Below are 9,946 nucleotides of genomic sequence, written 5' to 3'. Positions count from 1 at the left end.
ATCATCTGAAATGGGAGAGAAGGCAACTCGGAAAATCCAATCAGGTAGGCGTCTCAGCCAGCTCAACTAGAAGATCCCTCAAATCCTGAGAGGCTGAGATTCGTGATTTTGTCCTACATTGGAAAGAAACCTAAGGCTACCAGAAAAATATAGTTGGCCTCCCTCCACCCTACCGCTTTGAAGTTCCATCTGGGTTTACAGAATAGTCACAAACAGGGTCTGCAACTGACAACAGTGAGAGAATAATAACTTCCTTGTGCATTAAGATGTGCATCTGGGACTCTCATTGGGCAGGATGCCCGGGGAGTGGGGAGGGTTCCACCCCCTGCAGGGAGCTGCACACCCGGAGCCCGCACCAGCATGGTGACCTGTGTCCCTCCTGACACTCCTGCCTCAGGCCGTCCTATCTCCAAGGGTAAGGACTGACATTTTCTTATAAGTTTCCATTCACCCAGTATGTGCTCATGGGGAACATCAGATGTTTTGAGTAGGAGGCAGCATGCTGGCCAAAATAGTTCTTTCAAATATTAACTGTCAGATTTGTTATTGCATTAATTTTGGAAAATGTACACGTTAATAAAAAAAATTGTAAGATAAAAATTTTCAGGACTGAAAATTTCCCCACGTTCAAAGAGATGTGTAATGTCCTAAATCAAGCGACTATAATTATAAATGGTTAACATAAGGAAACTCCAAATAAAGGCAATTACACTATTTCCCAAGGGGAAGAAAAAAAATTATGCCAACTTGTATATATAAACTTTTTAGGGATGTCAAAGAAATAAGCAAATATTTACTCACGGTATTTATTTATACATACACTTTAAAAATCACGTATTCTAACACTTTGCTGTTTCCTTCCAAAGTTTTGAATAGAATTCAGTTGCTCCAAGACACACATTCATTTACACGTGGGTTTTTTTTCTTTACTATAATACATTTACTTTTAGTATTCTCAAGTGCAAAAGCGAGTTGAATCTTCTATTGCATATGAAATGGAGACTAGTCTTCCACAAACAGTAAAATGAAGTTTTGTAATGGCCATCATCTGTAATTGCTTACAATGACAGCATAAACTCTAGGATTTTGTTTTAACTTCATGGCTACATGGGTAAAGTTAGGTTTGAAAATCATTTCAAAAACAAAATTTATCAAACAAAAAACCTGGACAGGTTTTTATTTTTTATTTTTTTGAGTCGGAGTTTTGCTCTGTTGCCCAGGCTGGAGTGCAGTGGCGCGATCTTGGCTCACTGCAACCTCTGCCTCCCAGGTTCAGGTGATTCTCCTGCCTCAGCCTCCTGAGTAGCTGGAACTATAGGCACCTGCCACCACATCTGGCTAATTTTTTTGTATTTTTAGTAGAGATGGGGTTTCACCATGTTGACCAGGCTAGTCTTGAACTCCTGGCCTCAAGCGATCTGCCCGTCTCAGCCTCCCAAAGTGCTGGGATTACAGGCGTGAGCCACTGCACCAGGCCCTGGATAGGTTTTTAACACATTGAAAGTTTTCCTTAGAAAGAACCACAAAATCTTTTAAATTTTCCTAAAAAACCCTATAACTATTCCATAAAATATATTTTGAACTTAATTTATGCTGAAAATAGAGCTTTGAAAAAAATAATTAAAAACTCATCTCGTGTCTTCAGTCAAAAAAAATTCTCATAAAACTCCAGCAAAATGTTTCATTACACAATTTATCACATTACAATAGGAAGAATTACACATTTGGGGGACACATTTCAGCATGGGCTTTGTCAACATACTCCTGCAAGAATGCCATCAGTGGATTAGGGTAGTAGGCAGAGATTCTCAACTCGGGGTTGGAGCCCTCATTAGCGGGTGGTGGAACCATAGTAATGGGTGTGAACTTTTTTGGGGGGAGGTGTAAAGGAACTAGAGCAGGACTGGATAGAAAAATAACAGCGTCCTTTGTATGATGCAAGATAACAATTTTCTAATACCTTTGATGTACATGTATTCTGCACCACGATGTCAAGTGGATTTCTTACTGTGGGACAAAGTAAAAAAAACATTGAGGGAGGCTGAGGCACGAGAATCACTTGAACCCGGGAGGCGGAGGTTGCAGTGAGCCAAGATCGCGTCACTGCACCCCAGCCTGGGCGACAGAGTGAGACACTGTCTCAAAAAAAAAAAAAAAATTTGCCAGGCAAGGTGGCCCACGCCTGTAATCCCAGCACTTTGGGAGGCTGAGGCGGGTGGATCACGAGGTCAGGAGATTGAAACCATCCTGGCCAACATGGTGAAACCCTGTCTCTACTAAATATAAGAAAACATTAGCTGGGCGTGGTGGTGCATGCCTGTAGGCCCAACTACTCGGGAGGCTGAGGCAGGAGAATTACTTGAACCTGGGAGGCAGAGGTTGCAGTGAGCCAAGATTGTGCCACTGCACTCCAGCCTGGTGACAGAGTGAGACTCCATCAAAAAAAAAAAAAAAAAAAAAAAAAAGGAGAAAAAAGAAAAACCCTGAGGTAGAATTTTGGAAACCCAGAGAGGCCATAACAGGGAAAAGAAAAAGCAGGCCAGGTGCAGTGGCTCACACCTGTAATCCTAGCACTTTGGGAGGCCAAGGTGGGTGGACTGCCTGAGCTCAGGAGTTCGAGACCAGCCTGGGCAACAACAGTGAAACCCCATCTCTACTAAAATACAAAAAATTAGCTGGTCATGGCAGCGTGTGCCTGTAATCCCAGCTACTCAGGAGGCTGAGACAGGAGAATCACTTGAACCCGGGAGGTGGAGGTTGCAGTGAGCTGAGATTGTGCCACTGTACTCCAGCCTGGGCGACAGAGCGAGACTCCATCTCAAAAAAAAGAAAAAGAAAAAAGAAAAAGCAGAATCCGGGTTTCTCAACTCCATGTCCTGTGCTTTTCTGACTCTGCAAGAGCCAAGAGGTGTCTTCCTAGGATGGTCACAGGGAGGTAATTCCCCCAGCATGGAGGGTCTGAGTCAAGGGTAAGCTCTGTGCAAGGTGTATGGTGGGGCGGGAGAAGGTTACCTTGCCCATAACCTTGCTGCTTACTCCAGTGAGAAAAGAGAAGCAATCAGAAGAGCATGTCCACCTGCTCCCCTCACTGCATCTGCCTACCCACCCGCCTACCTATCTACATTTGCCAGGTACTCCGCCAGCCCTCTCCCTATGATCTGCCGTGTTTCTGTAGGCCTGAGCTCTACATACGCACTACATCCCATTCCCTTTGGCTAGTGCCGTAGTTTAAAAGTATGTCCACAAATTCCTTCTGAAGTTGCCAAATCTAACAAATAAAAATACAGGTCATACATTAACTTTGAGTTTCAGATAAAGTCATTATTTAGTGTAAGAATTCCCTATGCAATATTTGGAATACACCTATACTAATAAGCCTTTGTTTATCTTTATTTGGATGTCTGGCCACCCTACTTTGTACTTAGTGACTCCCTTCTAACAAATCAGAGTAAGGGATGACATGCAACTTCTAATACTAGGTCACAAAAGACACTGTGGTTCCCATCTTAGTCTCTTGCTCTCTTGGATGACTTTCTCTGGGGGAAGTCAGCCATGCTGTGAGGACATTCAAGCAGCCCTGTGGAGAGGCCATGTGGCAAGGAACAATGGCCGCCTGCCAAAAGCCATGTGTGGAAGCTTGGAAGAGGGCTCTTCTAGCCCCAGACAAGCTTTTAGATGACTGTACCCTCAGGAGGAACTTGGACAGAATCACCCTGCTAAGCTGGATTCCTGATTGACTGAAACTGTGAGCTAACTTTCTTTTAAACCTCTAAGTAGTGGGTAGTTTGTTATGCAGCGACAGAGGACCACCACACGGACTTCCTGACATCACTCCAGGAGCTGCCCTCTGTCTGGCATCATCGCTTTCAGTCTTTCCTGATCATTCCCAGGGGCACATAGACAGGCTATAATATCTACCCTCTTAAAGAAAGCTCTCTCTTGACCTCAAATGTCCTATTTTCTGTTCCCCTGTATCAACTGTTGTGCATAATCACTATTTCTGATTCCTCTTCCCCATTCTCTCCTCAACTACTCCAATTAGGCTTTTCAGCATTCCCAGCTCCTCTCAAACAGCTGCAGTCAAAAATTTAATAACCCTCTTGTATTAAAGCCAAAGTTCAATCTTCAGACTTCATCAAACTTGACCTAATTATTCATCTAATAAATATTGATAAGTAACTACGAGGTGCCAGACATTGTTCTAGATGCTGGATATACAGCAATGAGCAAAACGCATCCAAACCCACATCCCTACCCTTACTAGGCTGCTATGGAAGGGAGCGTGGCTGGGGAACCAACCATAAACAAGTAAGCCACTATGAAGATTTATGAATGAAACAACAGGACGTCTGGGGATCAAATATTTCAAAATAATGGGACAATGGGTAGAAGTGAGGATGAAACAGGGTCAGCTACTGTTGACTACTGAAGCAGGTGCTGGGAATATGGAAGCACATTAAATTTGTCTCTACTTTGGTATATGTTTGACATTGTCCATAGTAGAGTCTTTTTAAAAAGCACATTGCGGCCGGGCGCGGTGGCTCACGCCTGTAATCCCAGCACTTTGGGAGGCCGAGGCGGGCGGATCACGAGGAGATCGAGACCATCCTGGCTAACACGGTGAAACCCCGTCTCTACTAAAAATACAAAAAATTAGCCGGGCGTGGTGGCGGGCGCCTGTAGTCCCAGCTACTCGGGAGGCTGAGGCAGGAGAATGGCGTGAACCCGGGAGGCGGAGCTTGCAGTGAGCCGAGATGGCGCCACTGCACTCCAGCCTGGGCGACAGAACGAGACTCCGTCTCAAAAAAAAAAAAAAAAAAAAAAAAGCACATTGCATATCATCTCATCTGCAATCCAGGAGATGGGGTGTGACAATCTAAATAGCGTGGTCATGACCTGATGGGGTGGGTGAGAGAGTGACAGGAGATGGCTGGGGAAGAGCATTCCATGCAGAGGGTATCACAACTGCAAAGGCCTTGGCTTAAGAGAATGCCCGAGTGTTCTAGAAATGACAGGGAGGCCAGCATGCAGAGGACGAGCGGACGGAGGGGAGAGCACTGGACAGGCCAGCCGGGGCCATGTGGTGCCTTGTGGGCTGTTATGGGGACATGGACTGTTACTCTGAGTAAGAACATGAACCACAGGGCGTTTCAAAAAGAGAAAAATGATAAGCATTCAATCTAAAATAAGTCTGCAATTCCAGCTACTTGAGAGGCTGACGTGGGAGGAGCACTGGAGGCCAGGAGTTCAAGACCAGCCTGAGCGACATAGCAAGCCCGTCTCTAAAAACAATAAATAAATAAATAAAAATAAAATGGCTCATGCCTGTAATCCCAGCACTTTGGGAGGCTGAGGGGGGAGGATCACTTGAGCCCTGGAGGTTGAGGCTGCAACGAGCTGTGATCATGCCACTGCACAGTAGCCCGGGCAACAGAGTGAGAACCTATCCCCATATAAATAATACGTACATAATAAAATAAGCTGATTCTGGTCAAAACAGAATCCCTCATTACCTCCTCACCCCCAAACTTATTTCTGCTGTGGTTTTTGTGGTACCAGGCAAGGACAGTTCCATCTTTGGCATTGCTAAGGCCAAATATGTCAGAGCTATGCCTGGCTCCTCTCCTCCACATCCTGTCAATCCTACCTGCAAAACCTATTGGGGCTCTACCCTTGTTACCCCTGGGCCAGCCCCATCACCCACCCACGATGCTATGGCGCTTCCCAAGTGGTCTCCTGCTTCTGCCCCAGCCCCACGCATCCCACCCTCTCCTGTAGCTGAAGAATAACACGGGGTTATTCATAAGAGATGGGAAATCCATAGAAATGTCCCAGGAACTTTAATAATTTCAATTGTTGTACCATAAATGGTACTTAAGAGAATGTTATGAAGATTGTCTTTGTTACAACAAAAATGTTATAAAGTATTTGTTTCTGCTCTTCTGACAAATGAATAAAAAAGATGCTAAAACTCTATTCTAACTGGTGGAGTTAAAACTATCAAGCTCCATATAGTGAAGAAAAAGAAAGAAAATGATAACCGAAATGACATTTCCATTGTTTTACTACATACAAATGCTTTGCAAAGTTACTACATTCATTTAAAAAATAACTTGGGTTATACTTACTATAGAAATGATTTTTATGGGTACACATGGTCATAAAGATGGAAATAACTGGCCGGGCATGGTGGCTCACGCCTGTAATCCCAGCACTTTGGGAGGCCGAGGCAGGTGGATCGCCTGAGGTCAAGAGTTCGAGACCAGTCTGGCCAACATGGTGAAACCTTGTTTCTACTAAAAATACAAAAATTAGCTGGGTATGGTGGTGGGTGCCTGTAGTCCCAGCTACTCAGGAGGCTGAGGCAGGAGAATCACTTGAACCCGGGAGGCGGAGGTTGCAGTGAGCTGAGATTGCACCATTGGACTCCAGCCTGGGCGACAGAACGAGACTCTGTCTCAAAAAAAAAAAAAGAAAGAAAAAGAAAAAAAAAGATGGAAATAACAGACACAGGGAACCCCAAAGGCTGGGAGGGTGGTAAGGGCTGAGGAAGTGCCTGTTGGATGCGGTGTCCACGATTTGGGTAACGGGTGCACTGGAAGCCCACTCCTCACCAGTGTGCAATATGCCCATCTCAAACAAGCACGTGTCTCCTTGAATGTAAACTTTTTTTGAAAAAAGATTTTAAAAGGTTATTTCTTTAGATTTTTAGGTTGAACTGTATGTAGACAGAGAGTTAAATAAATTATGGGTCAGCCATGTAATGAAATACTCTATACAAAAGAATGAGGTAGATCACCCTACATATTAATATGTATAGACCTGGGAAAATATCTCTAATATATTGTTAGTTACAAAAAATCAAGTTCAGGAACAGCATATATAGTGTGATCCCATTTGTATTATTAAAACAGATGTGTCTATCATTGTCTATAGAACAGAAAAATATCTAAAAAACATAACCTTACAGTGTTATGAGTTATCTATAGAAATGGTTTTGTGAGGAGCCATGAAACATGTCCCTTCGATAAAGCAAATCTTTTTCTTTTTTTTTTCCTTTCTTTTTATTTTTTTTGAGACGGAGTCTCACTCTGTCGCCCAGGCTGGAGTGCGGTGGCGCAATCTCGGCTCACTGCAAGCTCTGCCTCCCAGGTTCACGCCATTCTTCTGCCTCAGTCTCCAGAGTAGCTGGGACTACAGGTGCCTGTCACCACGCTCAGCTAATTTTTTGTATTTTTAGTAGAGACAGGGTTTCATTGTGTAATCCCAGCACTCTGGGAGGCCGAGGGGGGCAGACCACGAGGTCAGGAGATCGAGACCATCCTGGCTAACACGAGTAATTCTTTCTCAATGAAACTTTGTGTTCAAGGATAACAAGCACAGAGAAAGAGACATGAGTCGTGAGCAGCCCAGGAATGATCAAAGTGCGCCCGTGGGAAAAGCCACCACCAGGTGAGGGAACAGGACCAAACAGGATCCCCCATCACATCCCTCCCAGCCATGTTCCCCCCTCTCTCCAAAGCCACCATTATCCTAACTGCTGAGCACAAACTTGGAAACAAATAAACAAACTTGGGCCTTAGGTCTGGGGTGTCGGAAGCTGAGGGGATCTGGAGCAGGGGAAGGGGAGAAATGGCAGCCCAGGAACCCCCAGCTCAGTCCCGATGTAAAAGCCATGCCCTCAGGGCCCCATCTGCGAGGAAATGCTTCTTGCACTGGCTCATGAACACCCCCAGCTGCGCATGCCTGGGACAGAGACCCACGGGAAATGGCCATTTCCTAGGGCTAGTGAGTAGTATATCACACACACGGAAAAATTATGGAGTAGAGTATGAAAGCTGAATAAAACTTGAAAACAGGAAACTTCGAAGACATGAAGGATTAGAGCAGGCACGCTGGGAATCAGCCCTGAAGAGGCAGGCCTGCGTTAAGGGCTGAATCGGTAGGAAAACTGGGGCAATGAGGGACGGGTCAGGCCTAGGAGGAGTACCCATGCAGCTGTCGTCAGCGGACACTCCTTCTGTGTCCCTCAGACTCAAGGCAGTCCCTCCGCCTGCCCTTCAGCAACTCTCCAGAACAAAAGCTGAGGTCACCTCCCCTGCTCTTGAAAACCCTCAATGGTCAAGAAGCTTTGTCAAGTCCTCATGAGCCTTGCACAGTGCCAGGTGCTGTACCTAATGTAAGTGCCTCATTTTACTCTAATAAAAACTAAGTATTAGGCTGATCTACAGGAGGAAATGAGATTCACAGAGATTAAGGGAACAGTCGAAAGACACAGAACTAGTAGGCAACAGACCTGGAATTCGACCCTGTGTCAGGGTGGTTCCAAGTGCAAGCTCTTTCTACTAAACTGCCAGCCTCCCAGGTGCCCAGAAGTGATCCTGGCCCTCCTCCTCTACCCTGATGTCCTGACCTCCTGGTGTGCTGAGAGTGCTGGGTGAACAGAGAGCACCGCTGCCTGTGGAATCTGGCCCTGCGGAATACTGGCTCCCCACAGAACCAGGAGGCCCTTCAAGAAGGAAGGAAAAGAGGGGCCTGGGGGAGCCAGGAGTAGATGTGACAGACCCTGAGCTCAGGAAACAGGCCAAGGGCATAAACACCCAACCCCTGGGCACATTCCAGCCAGCAAAATGTCCCTCTCTAAATTTTTAAAACCCCTCATCCCTGAGGGAGGCAGCGTGGAAACAGAGAAGAGAAGGCAACAGGAAGCTGCAGCCACTTCCTTTGAGAAGAGGTGGACATTGAGCAAGAGTTTAGGGGGAAAGAAGCTGAAAAAGGACAGTACCGGTCCAGGGCTTGGAACAGCTGGAGGACTCCCCGGTACCACAGCACAAATGGGGCTGGGTGCCCCAGGAACAAGAACATATGCACATACCCCACCTTCCACACACCTTTTTTCTGTAAACAGATCTCATTTCTCGGACCACAGAAGTGGACACATGGCCGAGCTGTTCCCTGCCTTGGGAACAAGCCAATCTGCAGAGAAGCAGAAGCAGCTCAGAGAGCAGAGGCAGGGGGACGGGAAACACAAAGGGAAAAGAGAGCAGGGGAGGCCTGAAGAGAGAAGGAACAATGGTAAGACAGGAGGAGGAAGGGAGGGAGTAGGGGAAGGAGAGAGAGAGAAAGAGGGAAACAGAGATAGAGTGCACATGTGCTAGCTGACTGACTGTGGAGCCATGGATCTAGGTGTTCCTGAGGCCAGTTCCATGTCCCAAGCGTGGTGATGTAAATTAATGCATTCTGCCTCTCGGCTTATGCCATTCGAAGTTAGGCTGTATCATTCACAGTCCAAAGAGTTACTATTTCAGTTGTATATAAAGAACCTTAAAAACCTATAAAGGCACCTCCAAAATCACATCAAAGCTGGAAAAACCAAGGAAACCAAAGTTGGTTCTCTTTTTTCTTTTTTTGAGACGCAGGTCTTGCTCTGTCGTCCAGGCTGGCCTCGACTTCTCAGGCTCAAGCAACCCACCTCAGCCTCCTCAGTAGCTGGGACTATAAGTGCACACCACCGTTTGTCTAATTAAAAAAAAATTTTCTTGGAGTCTTTCTCAAAGAAGCTATTCAAATGAAAGTATATTTATTTTTATAAATGTTTCCTCCAGTAAGTTTATGTTTGACTGTACTTAAGAAACAGGAAAAAAAAAAAAACGTGTAATTAAACTTGTGCCAAGATTAACCAACAGCCTCTACTGCTTGTTTCCCATTATTACAGGTTGGGTATCCCTTATCTGAAATGCTTGGGACCAGAAGTCTTTTAGACTTTGGTTTTTTTGTGTGTTTTGGAATATCTGTATTATATTTACTAGTCAAGTATCCCAAATCTGAAAATCCAAAACCTGAAAAGCTCTAATGAGCATTTTTCTCCAATGTCATGTCAGTGCTTGATATGGTTTTGCTCTGTGTCCCCACACAAATCTCATGTCAAATTGTAATCTTTGGTGTT

General features: G+C 45.4%; 1 long non-coding RNA gene across 1 annotated transcript; it reads left to right on the top strand.

The window, feature by feature from the left end:
- The first annotated feature begins 313 nt into the window (after positions 1-313).
- Positions 314-9,839, top strand: LOC117979072 (uncharacterized). The gene is made up of 2 exons (XR_004669689.2): positions 314-415; positions 7,370-9,839. It is a non-coding gene; the product is annotated as an uncharacterized LOC117979072 (long non-coding RNA).
- The last annotated feature ends 107 nt before the right edge of the window (positions 9,840-9,946 follow it).

This window comes from Pan paniscus, chromosome 12 (genome assembly GCF_029289425.2).
Source record: "Pan paniscus chromosome 12, NHGRI_mPanPan1-v2.0_pri, whole genome shotgun sequence".
Taxonomy (NCBI): domain Eukaryota; kingdom Metazoa; phylum Chordata; class Mammalia; order Primates; family Hominidae; genus Pan; species Pan paniscus.
This window is presented reverse-complemented; position numbering and strand designations above follow the sequence as displayed.